Genomic DNA, 18,840 nt, shown 5'->3' with positions numbered 1-18,840 from the left:
ACAACCATTTCCTTGTTTGGTTTTTGGAGAACAAAGACGAAAAAAAGGCTTTATTCCTTGGGTTAGGTCTAGATCACATATACAAGGGAGAAGAGAGATTCTGCTACACTTTATTCAATATGATGTTACAAGAAAACAACAGTTACAGGCTGACAAACCATTACATCTTTCATAATACAGACAAATTACAAGGTGTAACAAATAATGCGACATTTATTTTACTGTACTGTTTACGATGCTGTTCTTCTGAAGTATATATATATTTAATTACATTAACATTGTTTTCATGTACCAGCCCTCCCCTTTTCTATTTGTTAAAAAAAGAATACCTCTTAGTGCACCATACAAAAATCCGCCTGGCAGCTGGCAAGCAGGAATTTTGTATGCAGCACCATGGAAATGCATTTTGGGGGATGGGAATTATTAGTGCATCCTTTACTTTTACATTTTTTGCTTATGTGAAAAATGCAAGGCAGTAACGTACAGTCACTCCACCTAAATGCTGGTAGGGGAAAGTATTGTTATGCTCAGTAATGCAACCTACTTCTGTTTTATAGGGGGTATCTGCATTTTGCTCCTTAGTCTGTACAGCCTAAACCTTTTATATAACAAAGATTACAAACCCAGTAATGTTCACAGATGAATATTTTGTATATTCATCTTTTTGTGTATTCATATATTGAGCATTGACTACACATTTGCTTGTGTGCACTGACACGGGGTATACATAACCCACCAACCCACAGGGCATATATTTATTTATCTTACCTTCCCTTCCCAGGAGTCTGAAGTACAGAACCCCTATGCAGCAAAGAGAAAGCAAAATCCCCTGTGCCTCTGTCTACTGCAGATTGAATTTTCACTGTTGTACTGATGACTTATCCTAAGCCATGGTTCTGATTAAAAGTAAGAGCGAGAATTAAAAGGACCCAACTGATGTAGGACCCCATACAGTAATGTAATGTCAGAACTATTGGAGTCCTGTCTGGGGTGATGCCTGCTAGGTGTGGATTCGAGTTGAACTGAACCCAGCATGAGAGAAGACTGAGCAATCTCCAGCTGGTTGACTTGTAAATTTAGGTTCTGTGAACTTGAATTTGTAAGGACTGTCTTTATCATGCAGACCATATCTATCACCATCTTCCCTTCCCCATTCACTTAATATTAGATTCCATAGAGAGCTAGAACATGCCCTCCCACTTTTATCTGCCTGCTATACCTGCTGCCCTGTCGCTGCTCTCCCATCTTGCAGCAAAGCCTCATCCTCTCAAGTATCACCAGGACAGATCTACTGGATCTCAGCCAAGTGGTAGGAAAATGCAAGTTAAGCTGTTGCTGGCTACTCACTCTGAGCAAATCCCACAGTTTCTCTAGGACTGTACCCCAAAAACTATTGGTCACTGAAGCCAACTTTTGACTTCAACAACGTGACATCATTGACGATGTGAAACATCATGTTCCAGGCACCCACATCTGGAAGGCTGGGCTTCTTCTTGTGTCTTTGAAGATTCTTTGGGAAACTGATTTCAGAAGGATGAGTGAAAAAGAGAGTAACACTATTGATCTTTGCTGAAGCTGTCTCAAGAGCATTGATGGGGTTTAAACAGTCCATTCTGAACAATGAGAAGAGCAGTGGTGAAAACAGCTGGACAGGTGGGCAGCTGTCTGGGTGGGCAGCTGTCTGATCAGTGTCAGGCTAACTGTGGAGGTAAGGGCTCTGCTGGAAGGGAGGAGTGAAATAAGGTTGTAATGTCAACTGTTAGTTTCCTGGGCAAAGGAGATTCTACTATCTCAAAGAAACCCTTGATATTTCCCAAAAGATTTGATGTTACAGAAGATTAATTTGCAGTGCTCATGTGAAAAGCGCCATCCTGTTGAGCCTAGGTTGCCTTCATGCCAGTAGACCATCCCCAGGGCCCAGAGCCTCCATGGGAGAGCAGCAAAACCAAGCCACCACAGGCAGTGGGGGTACCCAGAAAGTGGGTGCAGAAGTAAGAGACCCTGGTCACTCCTTAATGATCAGTAGATAACTGATCATTAAGGAGTGAGAGATAACTTCATTACTGCTGAAGATTAAGTTGCTATTTAGAAACCTAGGTGTTTATGAACTTTCATTCTGGCAGTTAATTGAGTTTGAAGACTTTTGGATCAACTTTATTTCAGTGGTTGCTTAGAAGTGGGAATGGGGCAGAGAGGATAATCTCACGTGCACATGTGTTCACACACATACGCACACACACATACCTTAAGCAAACACTGTACATGAGTCACTATGGAGAGTAATGTGCTAGGCTTGTGGGAACAATTGGGGAATTGCTCTATATTAAATCTTCAGATGGTTAGTCGAGCAGTGTAATTGCTTGCCTTCAAATTTAAGCTGTCAAGTAGAAGCATCTATGGAAACTACCCTTATATTCCTAATCAAAATCTTTGTTATGTTTTCAAAAATTCTTCAGATTTTGCAGCAAGTTTTTTTTTCTAAAAATAGCTAATTTTAATCATCAAACTGCACACAATTTAAGTAGCAAAGATAATGTATAAAAGACTTTTCTCTTACAAAAAAAAGGAAACATGAAACCCAAACAAACCACGTCTAAGGCAGTTTCAGTGTGTGATAAATTCAAAAGTTCAGTGGTCACTTTTCCCCCTATAAACACAGGGGAAGAACTGTAGTAAGTTCTAAATATGATTGTGACTGAAAGTGGCTTTCAGATGGCTTTTAGCAGATCCTGAAACAGAGATGTCAGTGGGGAAAATTGTCTTTTAATGGCTGTGCAAATATTGAGAATATTTCCACGGTTCAGTTCTTTGAAAGTGTAGACTCCTGTCCTAGTTCATTAAGAGACCTTTTGTAGCTGCTTGTGCATTCAAGGATTTGCCTTATTTGGTGTCTTTTTCTTATTAAACACTGCTGGAGTTTAATAAGATGGCAGTAGCACAAATCCTTTCCCCCTCCTTTTTAAACACTGAAAGCTAACCCAAAGCATTACCACACTTCCTTAAAATGTAATTCAATGCATCCAGCAAGCAAAGGATGTCAAAATTGTGTGTAGAATAATATTGCCTAGCAAGTGCTTCTGTCCAAGCAGGACTATAACTCAACAGTGATTTTTGCACCATACCTTGCCCTCTCTGAATGCAAAGTTGTAAACAGGGCAGTTTTTCCCACACCCCTGAACACAATGCTCTCCCCAGCCAAAATGTAGCAGGGGCTTCCTTTTCTAAAATCACACACACAACTTAGTTTCTTGCAAAGTTTGCATTTGAATGATTAATTCAGAAAAGCTATCTAAAGACTAAGGATCATGTAGTGCCTTCCAATCACCTCAGAATACCTATGGAAAATAACTCAAAAGGTGCTTTGGTGTGGAACAGCAAACAGTCTGGGATGAGGAGAATTCTCCACCTTGCTTTGTACATGGCAAAGTAACACAGCTAGGTTTAATGGCTCGTTCAAAGGAAGTTTTTCTGTACCTCAGTATCTGCCTTGAATTAAACAGAACAGTTTCATCATCTCTGTTTTCAAGAAACTATTCCAAAAAGTAACTAGTGTGACGAAAAACATAGAGATGTTAGCCAAGACCCATAAAAAAAGAAAGATATATTCTTGAAGAGAATAAAATCATAAGGAACTCACTGTGTATCTGTCAGCTGCATACATCTCATAAGTTTTGCTTTGTCTTTCTCACAGGCCTATTTTGAAAACTGGCATGCTACATAGCCTAAGCAGAGTAACCAAATTTAGAGTACTTAAGTAAACATGCAATTATTGCCATGTTTTTAAATGGATATGAATGGTCTGAGGGGATAATGAAAAAAGAAATAACCCAACAACACTTGAGGAAGAGTGGCAAGTGTTGTAATTGTCAGCTGATCGGACAAGTTGGGCTTGCCCTGGGAAGAAATAGTCTTCCCATTGGTTGCAAACTATGCACAACCCTCAAAGAAAACACACAGTCTTTTATGCCACTGTTGGCTCTTTTTGTACAGTTGTTACTGAAGAAGTGTGAACACCAAATGTGTTGTCTGAAAGTATTTAAGACATTGCTGGTGAAAGCATAAAAATCCTTACAAAGATGCAGCGCTGCAGTGGAAAATCAAACAAAATCAAACACAAAAGACTGAAAGAGTACATGCCATGTATCAGTAAGCAAAAGCTTAATCTTCACATAGTTCTCTGAAATCACAAGGTATCCAAATGCGTGCAAGGTTTTAAATAAATTGCAGGGAAAAACAGGGTCTTGCCAGCTTCAATTTTCTTTTGAATGAAATCCACCATAGAGACAGAAAGGAAACAGGCCGTGGTTCCTTCCTGGTGTCGGCCTCCTCATTAGGTTTTTGTTTCCCTCCTCCAACCTGGTAAATTTAATCCTGTAAGGAAACAATATAAATTATAATAAGCCTCATGAATTGCATTTTGTTTTTCACTTGGTAAAATATAGGTTAGGCCAAAGCCAGTTATGAAGATGCCAGCTCAGAGTGAAGGGCAGACTTCCAAAGCATGTTTAGAACTGGTACCTCAGGAAAAGGAACTTAAAATACCAGTGTTTTCAGGGTGGTCACCTAAGTGAGATATATTAATCCATATTCATGTGTCTGTGCCCCAAGAGCTAATCTTCACTGGTACCATTAGCACTGACATTCTCCATGGAAAATTATAGACAGCTGTAACCAGTCATCTCTTCTAAAGGTGGTCACACCCCCTGAATGCAAAGGAAGGTTGCTAAAAATGCTGGCAGTGCTTCAGGAGCTTACAAGATTTTTTTGCCCCTTTCTTTTTTTGCCCGCTTTCTCCCTAGTGATCTCCTCCATAACAATGCTTGTAACTAGTTTTTGAAAAGGTCTCCTCAGTTTTCCTTTCTGAGAGTTGTTTGGGGCACCCTGAAGCAAATCAGAAACATTTCTGCAAATATACCCAGGTTATGGAGCTTGATGTGCTGTGTCTAAATGCATTTACCTTTATTTCAGTGTATTTCTATTATCCAGGCAGATAATTGCAAACTCTCCTTTCAAATATAAAAATAAACGCCATCAATAGCTTCACTTATGTTGTCTTTCACTCTACTGATGAAGCTCAAAGCAATAGCTGCATTTGCACAAAGGTATCCTGATGTTTCTGAGGTTTACACAGAACAGGAGGCAGGCTGAGAATGTGGGACAGGAAAACAAAGTATCCAATAACTGCAAGAAGAGCCACAAGGCTGAATGAAGGCTAGATGAACTGTATGAACTGAAGCCACTGAAAGGATTTTATAATTAACATATTTAACTCTTAATAAATCCCCACGTAGAATTTTATGTCAAGTAATAAAGTGAGACTTTTTGAGAAATTCTGAAAATATATTTGTTAAGTTCTCCAAGACTAGAACTACAGAGCTGATACATTTTTTAAATGCTGTTGAAGGAAGACAGTCAGATGTGAAGGAATTTCAGTCCTTAAAAAAAAGAATGCTGAAATATTCATTGAGCATGGAACTGGTTTGTATTAGCATGTCCTAAAACTATTTAAATCAAACTGGATGCAGGTGCCAGTGAATCTAGTCTAGTCCTCATTTCAAAAGCAGCAGAAAAACAAGACATTGGTTTTGAACTGCAGTTTCAAGCATAGCACTTTAATTGTGGCTTTCAACAAAACACCCCAATGTCTATGCAATATCTTAACTTCTGTAATTTCCAGGGTTCCTGTCATGATTCTTGAGAGCTCTTCTATTCTTTAAGAACCAGGATACCTGAATTGGATTAATGGAAGTCTTTTCTTAAGCATCTTGGGCCCTCTTGCAGCTTGGTCTACCACCTCTAGAGTCCTTCTTGGGTTGTTTTCTAAATGTGTCTGGAGCTTGTGTGGACTGTCTATTCCACATGAAAGTCCCACTTTCCCCAATGTCTAGAAGCTTGGCTGAAATGCCAATAAATCTTGTTTCAAAGAATACATTTGAGCTGATGCATTTAGCTTACCTTCAAAAGCTTAAAAAGGAAAGCAATATTTGGAACGTGCAGAGATTCACAACTGCTCAGTGATGAAACACCAGTGATAATATTCCCCAAATTTCAGATTTCCCTTCCTTCATGAGCACTTTTCAGGGGTATCCTTTTTAGGACCTCCTTCTTGGAAAGAAGCAACTAAACTCCCAAAGCTCCTTCCAATACTGAGGTTGCATTTGCCCCCACTGCCACCCACACTCCATTTGTGGAAAGCAGGCTTGCAAGTTGGAATCTGCATCTGCCCAGATCCAGAATAGCTGGCCTAATTTCAAGCTAAGCCCAAATTAGTGGAGTTCCAGAGACTGGCATAAGCAGCAGGGACGTCTGAGACAGGTAATAAAATTATGAGGATAGCAAAGTCTCTGGATGCATGTTTTTCTAGTAGTTATCTAATTGCTCAGAGGGTCATTGCTCATTTGAGAATAACTGCAGTTTAATTACAGAGAACTTTTCCTTTCTATCACTGGACCTCAGGACAGTATCTAAATGAGGTAAGTATCACACTTCTCCTAGGATTATGCTACAATTTCCCAGTAACAACACTACATTGTCTGGTTTCAAGTTTGGCTTTGTAGGCAAAGCTGATGACACATTCTCCAGGGCAGGGCCTGAGCTTTTGGAATGGGGAATACCTTCATCAGAAGCTTAGCACTTCCAGAATCAAGCCCTAGAACATTAAGAGATTCTTTAGAAATGAATAAACTGAGAGCAGCTACCATATAACATATGGGGAAAAAAACCATCTTTGCACACTGGACTACTGCCAGCACCAATGCACACTGCAGGCAGAACACTGAAAACTAAGAAAGAGTAGCAAGAGTTACTGCTTTCCTGCTCTGGCTCAGTATAAGTCAGATCACAGTTATAAGATCACAACTCTACCAGCTCCAGCTTTGCTGGATCCTGCCATGGCAGGGCTGTAACTAGTTTCTTGTGAAGCTTAGAGACTGTGTATGGTGGGCAACACCACCCTCCACCTTCTGCACAGGCTCCAGATTTAGATTAGATCACTGGAAAAGAACATGATTTGATGCCACATTTCACTAATGGTTCTGGCTGGGGAAAGCTAGAAGACACAGTACAACTGGAACCAGGGAACAGTATGGTGGTCTCAGTCTGTCTGCAGTGTTGAAATGTGCAACACAACTGGAACCAGGGAACAGTATGGTGGTCTCAGTCTGTCTGCAGTGTTGAAATGTGCAACCGGCCTGGTTTGGGAAGGCAGCCTGCATGACAGACCCCCTGCTCACAGCTGTGCCAGAATGCACAGGGTGTTCTGAATCCTCAGCTCTGCCTGCTGAGGTGTTTCTCCTGAGTATGAAATCCTTACATGACACAACAAGTGTGGTGGTTAGGAACAGATGATGTTTGCATCTGAATCCGTAATTCTCTGAATGTGTATTGTCAATTCAAAAGTGGAGTCAACAGGTGAAGTCCCTTCCCCTGCCTCAGAGAGCTGTGGTGGAGTGCCAGCTTTCTCTTATGCTGAACACAGATATGCCACTTGTCAGAGGAGTGCTCTAATCATTGTGCACTTATTCTTCACATTTAATTTTGTTTAAGATGAGACATCAAACAGACAACTCTCCTAAACTGTAGAAAGAGGAGAGCATGTCTTTATCCACAGCAGAAAATCTACAATAAAAAACCCAGAAAATTTTAGTCTGTTGTGAACCAAACTTTTTATTTAAAAAAAACATTGTTTCTTCAGAGTGGCTCTTGAAATGAAACATCAGTTGTTCACACAACAAAGACCCAAGGCAGGGCCCTCTACACAGTGTAGCCATTCAGTTCCCAGATGGCTTTGTATTCCATGTTTGCATTTTTAAAGATATGTTTTAGAAAAATCCTTGCTTAGAATTTATACATTTCCTTCATCATACAAATCAAAGTTTTGCCTGGTGACTTGGCAGCTTTGGCCTCTGGTCACAGCTTTGCTTATAAAATTGTAAATTGTTAAATGGAATATTTACAACTTGTAATTTCCCAAGAGCAAAGTAGGGTTCTTTCATATCTCCTTAAAAATCAAACCAAAACAACAAACCCCAAACAAACAAGCAACAACAAACCCTGAAGACTGCCTTAAAAATGAACTTTTTTCACCACAGATCTGGGTACTTCTGGTTTTCATGACAACTCTACTAAATCTAATAGCTGTCTACAAGTAAGTTCATGATGTACTTGAAATATTAAGTGATCTACATGAAGTGACTCATTTCTATGTTGGTTACCTAGAGGAAACTTATGCTGCATACATTCTGTTTGTCCCAGACCCCAAACAGGATAGAGTGTTAATCCACCTTAAAAACAGCAGATGCCAACTTCAGAATGCAGTAGCTGTTGATGTTACAGTGGTTCTAGAAAAGCATACCAAAGCCTGTAATTTAAACATTAATCATACTCTCAAGACATGAGGCAGAGGAAGGTGATTAAATCCCAAATATTTTTCTTTATTTTAATTAGTGAAAGAATGTCCTGTCCTGTAAAAATACCAGTTCAATACATGTTCCTTTTGGCAGCATCAGCATCCTCCTCTAGGTACTTTTAATTTCTGTATAAATTATCACATCGGGTGGAGCTGTGCTCCCGCAGAGTCTTTAGCATGCAAAGCACACTCAGAGTGCAGGTCTATTTATGTGGCAGCTGATGCAGCAGTATTATAAGAGTATTCCAGTTTTAAAATAAAAATGTGAGCTGACAACTGGAGATACTGTATTCTTTATGAGCTGAAACATGGAGGTATTTAAGATCATCAACAATAATACTCTTTCTGCTTCTCCCTCCACCACACATGCAGACACCACAGATACTGTTCATCCTCTCTGACAAAAAAAAGTACAGTCTTAACAGGTGATTTTCCCCACACCTTTTATTCCTGCCTTTGTTAGAGAAATCATTTTAAAAAGCCAACCAAACATTAGCAATACTATTTGCACTCAGATAATATCTACGTGCAACTTGTTGCTATAAATATTAATTAATTGGATCACCAGTACCCATAATGCAACTTTATTTTGACCTACATGCCCTATGAACTAGATATTTTTTGGATTCAATTTCCTTAAAACCAACTGTCAGCATCATGTGATGGAAGAGATGAAAAATGAAAATGAGCGTTCCTGCTGTGCAGGTGAGTGACCTGTGGGAGACAGCTCTGCCTGCTAGGATTTTTACACGTACCATCAGACACAGACCAATTGATTAGATCATCTTATACCTGCCACCAACTAGGCTCAAGAGACTAATTAGAGAGAGTACTGCCTGCGCAGGCACCCCATTGACACCTAATTTGCTCAGCCAAAGCCTTTGGGGAGAATGTATTATCTCTGCAGCTGCACTTCATGCATTTCTGATTTGAGGCATAAGCAAGGAGTACTTCTTCACTTTTGAGCAAACTGAGTATATAAGCCCTTAAGTGTTAAATACAAGCAGACAAATTAAATCTGGCCAGCTGCCATAAATCCTTTTTCCCCTTCAAATATATATGCACATATATACATGCATACATGTTTTATTTTTTATCTATGTCTATGATATATGTGCACAAATGCAAACATACAAAAATTGTGTATGTATGAGTCTGAATGTGTGTAGAAAGGATGGGCATATAAAGGCATTTCTATAAATATATGCTTTAAAATATGTAATTGTCACACTATATAGTGTGCCTTCCTTCACAGGGAAGTTTTACTTCTGTGAAATTTAAAAGAAATGCATTTGTTCTTATATATGAAAAATAAATGATCTGCAGTGTTGTTAGCTCAGGCTCAGAATTACCCTATGGACAAGGCTCAGTAGATTGATGCCTGTAAAGTTGCTCTGTGTATCTTCAGAGGTGCTAGTTCAAAGATTATCTCAGTATACAGCCTAGCTTTGTTGGAAGCTTTTCTTTGGTGGACTGTACCTTGTTTGTGGTTTCCTGAGGAATACTATTCACTAAGGCTAAATATAAGGTTTCTTAAATTGCTTTCTGCTGGGCTTTAGTTTTATCTAGTTATCCATGCCCCAAAATACACAGGAGAGGCAAGACTTACGGCTGCTATTAAAAATTTATTCAGGGAAAAAAAAAAAAAGTAGAAGAAGAAGAAAAAGACACACAGTAGAAAAACTAGGATTTTTGACAAACTGAGAAGGGTTTGAAGGAAATAATTTCAACTATAGGCTGGTTAGTGATTCCTGAACTCAGAAGCCTTGTAACACACAGGAACATAGTGAATTTGCATCACTCCTGAAACAGCACTGAAGCAAAGTATCTTCTTCCCTGTTATTTGTCTACAAAGCAACTTTCAGGAGCCGAATAAGGCTGAATTATTGCAGTTTAATTTCAGTTTCTGTCAAAGTCCATGTTGACAAGGTCAGTTTATAGTGTCAACTCAGGATCCTTCACCCCTGTAGCTAAAGAAGGAAAGAAGCTGTAGCAAAATATGTGCAAGTCATGTGTGTGGCCAAAATACGAGGTGTAATCTCCTTTGCAAAAGACACTATAAATGTGACTTCCAGTCTTGTTCATAGGATGGGGAATAACTCAATACAGAGAATATCCTCACCTTTCTCCCCTCACACAGGCCACATCTTCTCCAATTAATTTAATATTTCTTTGGCTATTTAATATCATTTAATGTTTAAATGACACCTCTAGATCATCTCGGCAATTGTTGGCTACTACTCTTTCACAGATGCAGCACTGTACAGGATACTTACACATTATAAGTGCCATGAGTACTTAGCAGTAAACCATATTTGACAAATAAGTACCACAGGATTAACTGGTTAACTTCTGTTTTCTTCTCTTGTGTCTTAGTTACTGCACTGGTATGCTAATACACAAGGGATTTCCCAGACTCTATCTAAAGTGATGCCATTTGCTGTATATTTTTCACAGTTCTAACATATAAATCATAACACAGATCCTTATGGACATATTGCTGTGTTACTAATTCCTCTCTCCACAAAGAATTTTTCACAGATTGACTTTGCCTCTAAGCAGAGCCCTGCAACTCTAAATAGATTTGTGTGTGGGAGTTGACTGCAATTTCAGGGTGGGTGCAAAGAGATGACCCTAAAAGAAGAGAGTGCTAGACAAGGACTGTAGGCTAGTAAGAAAATAAAAAACCAGAATAGTAATACAATTATAAACTAAATTATTTTATGAGCATACTTTGAATAAGTAACATAATCTTTGAAAGGTGAGATGTCTGTGGCACTGTGGATATGGGGCTGGAAAACAGAAACCAAGATTTTGGCTTTGCTGCTGAATGTGACTGTAGGCAAGTCATTTCATCCCACTGCAACCCTTTTTGTAACAAGGGCCCTGGTTTATGTCCCAGCCTCTGGGTTTAGTGTCTCCAAAATTAGTGCCCTGTTTTAGCTGGAGCCACTAATATTTCAAATTATGTAAGTATAGTTAAATTTATCAAAAATGTGAGTTTTTACTGCGAGTTTTCCAAATTGTACCTTTATGCACAGTATGAGTTCAGAATGAAAGTCCTGCAACACCTGACTTGGTGAATGTGCACCCAATAGTCCAGTGTGGGAGGTTGATTCTGAAGAGCCAAGACTTACCCTTAAATTACACACCAGCTGCTAAGTAGCATATATGCATATCAATAATTGCAAACCAACCATGCATACTTTGCACACAGGTCTCTACAAAATATTAACATGAATTCCTTCATAGTGTGTCTTGTGAGGACAAAAAAAGGAATACAAGCCTGATCTTTACTGTAATATATTTTATTCACAGTATTAATTTCCAAAGTTATTTGATAATGTGCTTGGTTTCACAGCTGATTTGTAGGTATACTTTTAACTTTTGAGTGGCTGTGGTAACTTCTAAATTAGTTTTCTACAAGTCTTTCAGAAAAAAAAAATCTTTCTTACCCTATCTGCCCACAGCTGAAGCTTTTTCTTTGAGTTGAGAACAAAGTCCACAAAGCCCTTCACAATTACCATTTGAATAAGGCTTCACATGAAAAGTGGCCAGGACTGAATCTACTACATGTCTTCTAGTTTTTGAGAATAAAGCACAGCCCTCTGTGAGTGAGCTCTGGGAAAACTAGTACTTCAGATGAAGGTATTACAAAAATAGCAGTGTTATTGAGCTTAATATAGTTTGCATGCAAAGCCATAGAAACCTTACTAAAAACAAAAACACAAATTGAGGGTTTTGGTACACATCAAGAATAGAAAAATATTAGTGCTAGTTGTTTGCAAGAATATACTTCTCAAACCTGACAAACATCCAAATCCCTACAACTTCCTCCAACCTTTTTCTATCTGATTAACGTGATGTGTCTAGGTTGCTATGCTTCTCACCCTGATAACTTGCAAAAAAATCTTCCAAAGAGGAATTGACTGAATGTGAATTGGAGAAATGCTGTCTTGCTGGATCTATAATGAGAGAACCTAAACCTACAATTTTTGCCAGTGTTTGACACAATGAGATCCTTATCTCAGTGGTAGCACCAGCTCTCATCTCTGAAACGGATAAGTAAATGCTATGCCTGAACAAAATTTGTAGACACCTTAATTAAACTATCTGAAACCAAAAAAAAAAAAGAAAAGAAAAGAAAGAAAAGCTTATCTGTTACAGTTGTATGTAACAGAACTGAGAGAGGAAATACCTGTTGGAAAATGATATAAAGGCATTAATGCCCTGGTTAACAGGTTTATTACTGGTTTGAAGCCATCTCTGGAGAAAAGGAGCTCCAGAGGCTGCTGAGAGATTTGCTCATTGCTAAACTCTCTTGCAGAGCTAAACAGTCAAGGGATGGGAGATTCAACTACAAGCAGCTGGGTGTGAGTAAGCTTAGCTGTGGTACCCTTCTACCATGTCTCACCTTTGTGGCAGAACCAGCTTAGGAAATTCCCACTGCTGCAAACCTATTTCCTTGTTCCTGCCCTGCCACTTGTGCCCCTGTCACTCATATTGTAAAATTTTCCGTAGAACTCTGTACACTGTATCACTAAAGGTATCAAAAGTGACATTTTTATGTGGAACTTCATAATGAAGTGAACCAGTTAATGCCAAACTTCCAACTAGCTTCATCACAGCTAATGGGATTGAAAACTGGTGAGGGAGCAAGAAGGAACTGCCTGGATAGAGCTAGACAGAAATTTATCACACTGTTCTGGTTTGCAAAGACAAAATGATGGAATAACATCCTTACTTTTAATCAGCAGCATTCCCCAGTGCATTACAAGAACAAAGCTTCATTCTAAAATCTGAAGCCACCTCCCAACTCACAAATGACTAATTATTTTCAGGTATCTGGAAACACTGTGAAATCTGCCTTAGCCAGGCACTTAGAGGAGCAGACAGAAGTTGTCACATAATGACCTACTAATTAAAAAGGAAGAAAACCATACTCAAAAGCTCTGGGAATACCCGTAAGATGGCCTAATAAGGATAATCTCCGGTACATGTTTCAAGGGAGCAGCAAACAAGAGATGGCTGAGAGCCCATGCCTCTGACTGGAAGTTCTTTGATTTTTTTTGGTTGGTTTTATTTTTTTTAGCAGCAAAAATATGTTGGCCTGCCAACATATCAAGGAGATGTTTAACAGTTTGTGAAGCTCCAAGTCATATTTAACCAGAATTCAGAGAATTCAGACAGGATAGAAAAGCATCTGATTCTTTATAGGTCACTATCTGGCTTTGAAGGAAGAATATAACCCTAGAGTTCAGGGACAGCAGATCAACTGTGCCCTCCAAATGCCACAAATGAAAGTTATTGACTGCCAGTGTCAGGAATGATGGTAGCTGCTCTTAACAGTGCCATTTATCAGCTCAAACTTAAGCCTATTTATTTATTTATTTATTTATTTATATTATCTGCAACACAACAGCTGACCAACTCAGAACCCAAATTAGATGATGTGTTTGACCATCTCCTTCCACTCCTCCTCATCTAACATAACAAGATGTGCATCTCTTCAGAGAACTTAATCAGAAATTTATTCTTGCTTTTCCCTGCCATGGAAAATGCTTTTATCCCCAAAGCAAAGTCTGCTGGACAAAATGACACGTGAAAGATGAAATACTTGCCAGATGACTCATTAGCATTTACCTCCTCCCAAAAATTAAACCCTGCCTCATTGAAAAAATAAAGTATCTGCAGGTACTTCAAAACAGGGCATTTTGTATATATGTGATTGTTAATATTATTATTCAAGTTGCTTCTTGAAAGCTAAGTAGTCTTGGAGCAAATTTAATGCTGCTGGTTTAATCAGTGCAGAGTAGATGTGGGATAATCTAGAGATGGGTGTGGACCATTTTGCTCTAACAAAGATTCCTTGGAATTTAAAAATGCCTCTGCAAGGGATCACAACACTATAAACTACCTCAGACCCCACAGATAAATGCTAAGCATTAAGAGAACAATGTGCAAATGTTTATCACTACCACAATCATTCTAGTAGCCTGCAAGTACCTACAGGCAGCTTGGAATTAAGTTACATCTTTTCTTTTTTTTTTTTTTTTTGAGAAGACAGGGTGAGTGTTCAGGTGCAGAAGGAAGAAAAAAAAAGAGGGATAGGTAAACAAAAGGACAAAAAGATCCATTTCTCACCTGCATTTTTATTTCCATTTGTGTTCTTCCTAGAAAGTACTTTTCAAACCAGCAAAGGATTTTTAACCTGGAATGTGGAGTTATGAATGCCTTTATTTTTAGCTTGACAGAACAGATATTATTGCAGCTGCATTGGGGATAGTAAAGATCCTTCTAGTTAAACACCATCTGGTTATGCATTCTGTTTGCTGCTGTGACTTTTGAGAGATGAGCATCATGGCAAAGTGGTCATGTCAATTAAAATACATTTTTCTAGGACAGCACTGCAACACTTGAGCACATATAAATTAGGCAGAAAGCAGACTTCACATGCTGAAGCAGAAGGATCTTTCCCATTATTGTAGTATAGTATATTATATTAACGGCAAGTTTAAGTAATAGATGTATTTAAATTTTGGAATACATTTCCAAATATGATTATGTCCTAAGCTCTTAATCTGTGTGTCCACCCATACCATGAATGCCATACAAAGGTATTTATTGACAGAGATATCAGGAAGTCTCTGCAGTGGACATTTTCAAGCCTCAGTTGTTACCCAACCTAAGAGTTCTTGAGACTAGAATGGAACAGAAGAGAAAAAAATCCCAGTTTAGGAAATGCAATGGTGTCTTTATGAGATATTGCTTGTCTTCATGCCCATTCCCTAGAGGGTGTGCTGATACTTGCTGAATACTGTGCTATGCAGTCCTTTCACCTAAACAGGTCCCACTTGGGATTTCTGCTGAAAATCTGTGACATTAGAAATAGTTACTGGCAGCTTCAGGCCAGCTGCTTTCTTCCCTGCCAGTTCCATTTTTACATACAAAACCATATGGAGCACTGAAACAGAAATATTTCCCCAGTGCAGTCTCTGTGGCATTAAGTGGAAAAAATGTTCCAGAATTAGCACCTCTACAGAGCATCACTACAGCAATGAGGATATTCCATCTAGTACATAAGGAGATCACAAAGCAGCTCAGTGATTTTATTTCTCAGAGTTCCCACTCTGGTTGGGGTAAGAACCTTTTCCACTATGTATGACTAAGATGTTCAGATATTTTACATGGTTTGGGAAATCTAGCATGAGGTTCCTCTCAGACCCAACTTTTAGAAACCGAGCAGGATCTACAGTCTTTGAACTTTCAGATAATACAGGGAGAGGCTTCTCCCTTCCCTTTTGTTTTTTAAAAGACTTAAGCATGTTTTTAAAAACCAGTCTCGCACACAAGAGAGGCTTGTGGCAGAAACAGTAGATGTCAAATCAGGTGCAACATACTGTGCATTTTGTGGTATGCAAAGACAGGGATCATGGTAAGATGGAGCACTAAAGGCTTTTCTTACAAAAGTGCTATAAGCATTGGTTTTCTTGTAACTGCAAGAAATACTTAATCTTTTTTTTTGAAGCTCCATTATAAAAGTAAGGTTTTGCATAGCTCATTTAAATAGTTTAAATGACACAAGGTTAAGAACAGGAAAGCCTTTCACCAAAGGTGGTTAGTCCTTTTCAAAGATTTCATATTATTTGAAGCTTACTTTCACTGCATTCTTTTACCTTGGCTGCTTCCCAAGTGGGTATAAGTTAATTAAATAGGATTTTGACCCTTTAACCTTCCCTATAAACTGCATCTTTACCTAGCTCTATTTAAATAAATCAGATAAAAAACCAATCATAGCAGAATATATATTTTTACAGCTGCGGAAAAAACAAACATGTCTATTAAGATTATTTGTAAGTACTTAGTAGTCAAAGCAACAGCCAAGACTCATGGATGATTTTAATTAAAATAAATCTGGGTGGGCACATAAATTCATTTATGATGTTTTTTTTCAAACTGAAACTTCTCTAGCATTACTGAACAGCACAGCACTACAGTAAGCTCTCGTTTGTTTGTGGCAACTGAAGCTCAATCCCCCTGATTAGCTTGCATTCCAGTTGAGTAATGTAAAGTGTAAATTGTATCTACAAAAAATATCAAAGATATGAGGCTGAAAATTGTTACAGGAAAGAAGAGAAAGAAAGAGCAGAACAGATGGACAGATAACAATTATACAATGATAACCAGCACTTCTGGGTAACTGACATGCTCTGGGTTTAAATGTCAAAAAGAGGTGAAATAGATGCACCAGGAGAATGCTGAATTGCTCTCTGCAAACAGATAGAGTGGCTTTCTGTATCTCATTAGCCCTTTTCACCTTAAAGTACAGGCTTCTGATTATTAGACCCTTCCAAAAAGCCTTTTAAGTTAATCCAGAAACAAAATATAGTCTAAGTATGAAGAATGATAGCAGTTATGTATGGAGAAATGAGTAACTAGCTCATGTATAAAGAATGAACAAAGAACTAAGCTGCCTCTTTGTGCCTAAGTGATGTGCTCAGGTCTCTGCATAGGCAGTAACAAAGGCACTGCTACTGGATTGATCACATCTCTCACCCACAGTAGGGACTTCTAAAATTGAGTTCATCACAGAAATAAATCCTTCCAAAACACAGGTCTTTAGCTTGATACATTAATAGCAATACCACCTAACCACCCCACTGGTACATTATGTTCAAATTTTGCAGCCATTGGGTGATAAATACACACCTTTTCAAGGGTGCTACTTTTTGATCATTGACTGGGACATATTTGCCCCTTTCCTGACATTTCTCTCAGCCCATCCTTGCTGAATAAAGAACAGGAAGATGACAACAACAATCACAGAATGTATAAAAAGCTCCCATTGCAGCATGAGCAGAGACAGGCACAAGTGGGGAGACAGACCTGTGCACCAACTCTCATCTTCCAAGGTGCAACTCATCTCATTTAAGTGGCTGGGGGTTTGTAATGGCATCATGCATCATGTTTTGTCCACCTTTGTCAAACTATTTTAGACCAGGGGTGTTACCATGCACAGGCTGTGATAACAAGGATTAACAGGAATAAGGTTTTCTGTTTCTCACATTGCACAGAAGAGGATCATACACTCCCAACAGCAAGATTTCTCTGCAAGATTTCTTCACTATCCCCAAAACAAAGCTATCTAAAGTAATATGTAGCAGTAGAGAGCGTCCAAAGGAAAAAAAAATCAAAAAATGCATAGGAAATTCTGGGAATTATAATAAATAGTTTAAAGGCATGTCAACAGCCTGTAACTTGCCCTTCTCAAACATTTTTATCCTGTCAAGTAATAACTGACAATAAGGGTACTGTAAACTCAGAAAGATACTTTCTTTGTGCTTTGAAAGGGCTTTGCATAGAGTTATTTTAATTATTTTCCTTCTATAGTAAGTAGAGGATGAAAAAGATTTCTGAAATAAGAAATGTTATTGTTAACTCACTAATCACAGCTGAGGGACTTAGGGGCAGTCTGGTTCCTGAAATATCTTTGAGCTTATTTTACAGAATTGACTTAGTTGGTGGTAGCCCTGTCACGTGGATTTCAATGCAAGGCACCAAAACTTCCTTTATGCAGAATTATAATAGACAACACTAGACACTGAAATCATATCCTGGGAAATTCTAGATCACTAATACTTGAAACAGGGAATTTTTATTAATTTAAAGAAGTTAATTTTTCATTTGTAAATGCCTTTGTGAGGTGATTGAGTTTTGAGTCAATGTGTAAATTACACACACTGTTATTTATTTTTCAAACATAAAATACATATCCCTGCTGTTTTGAGAAACTACTGACCCTTAAAAGTCAAAACAAGGGCTTGATTCCTCTCCTTTGATTCTGTGGGTGCCACAGATGAGAGGGTTATGAGCTTCCCTATTTTGCTTCTTGACATTCAACATGCTTATGTCTTGGGACTAACGGAGTAGCTGGGGGCAGCCTGAGTATCAACACACAGGAAGAGCTGCTAAGGGGACCTTGGAGAAATGCTGAGACCATGGCCAAGGAGCCCCATGTGGCAGAGCAGTCCAGGAGGGGAGCCTGCAGCCAAAGCCAGGCAGTCACACAGCTACAAACTCTGAGGTTTCTCAGCAGAAGTTGCTATAATATGGAAATAGATTCTTACCCTCTAGGCCCATATGTCATCACACCGAGCTAAGCTGAAGCTGCCAACTAAAATGGGCAATTTCACATGAACTTGGCAGGGTGACTGCCAACACAGAGCTTGTTTTCCACTGGTGCCACCCACTCTGCTAATCCAATTCTGTCTCCTGACTTGTTTTTAAATAATAATGAACAGCAGATGGGAGGGGAAAATGTTGCTGGCTGTTAAGCCAGCATGTGAGTGAGGCTCTTTGCTTTTCACATATCTTGTGCAAACTGACTCTGAATGCAATGTCAAGTGATTAATAGTGGTTAAACGAGAAAGCCA

The 18,840-nt window shown here is 38.8% G+C and overlaps 1 protein-coding gene across 8 annotated transcripts in view; it reads right to left on the bottom strand.

Moving 5' to 3' along the window:
- The window catches only part of CDK14 (cyclin dependent kinase 14), a 448,028-nt gene that overhangs the window by 133,565 nt on the left and 295,623 nt on the right, over nucleotides 1-18,840 (bottom strand). For 6 of the 8 annotated variants that reach the window (XM_054640757.2, XM_077174743.1, XM_077174750.1 and 3 more), the window contains one exon: nucleotides 95-4,371. The exons of the other annotated variants lie outside the window; for them this stretch is intronic. The gene's annotated coding sequence lies outside the window, so the exon portion shown is untranslated. Of the gene's footprint in view, nucleotides 1-94; nucleotides 4,372-18,840 lie in introns of those variants that run through there. 8 annotated transcript variants of the gene reach the window in all.

Source organism: Agelaius phoeniceus, chromosome 1 (genome assembly GCF_051311805.1).
Source record: "Agelaius phoeniceus isolate bAgePho1 chromosome 1, bAgePho1.hap1, whole genome shotgun sequence".
NCBI classification, from domain to species: domain Eukaryota; kingdom Metazoa; phylum Chordata; class Aves; order Passeriformes; family Icteridae; genus Agelaius; species Agelaius phoeniceus.
The sequence above is the reverse complement of the archived record's forward strand: the minus strand, read 5'-3'. Positions and strand labels throughout refer to the sequence as shown.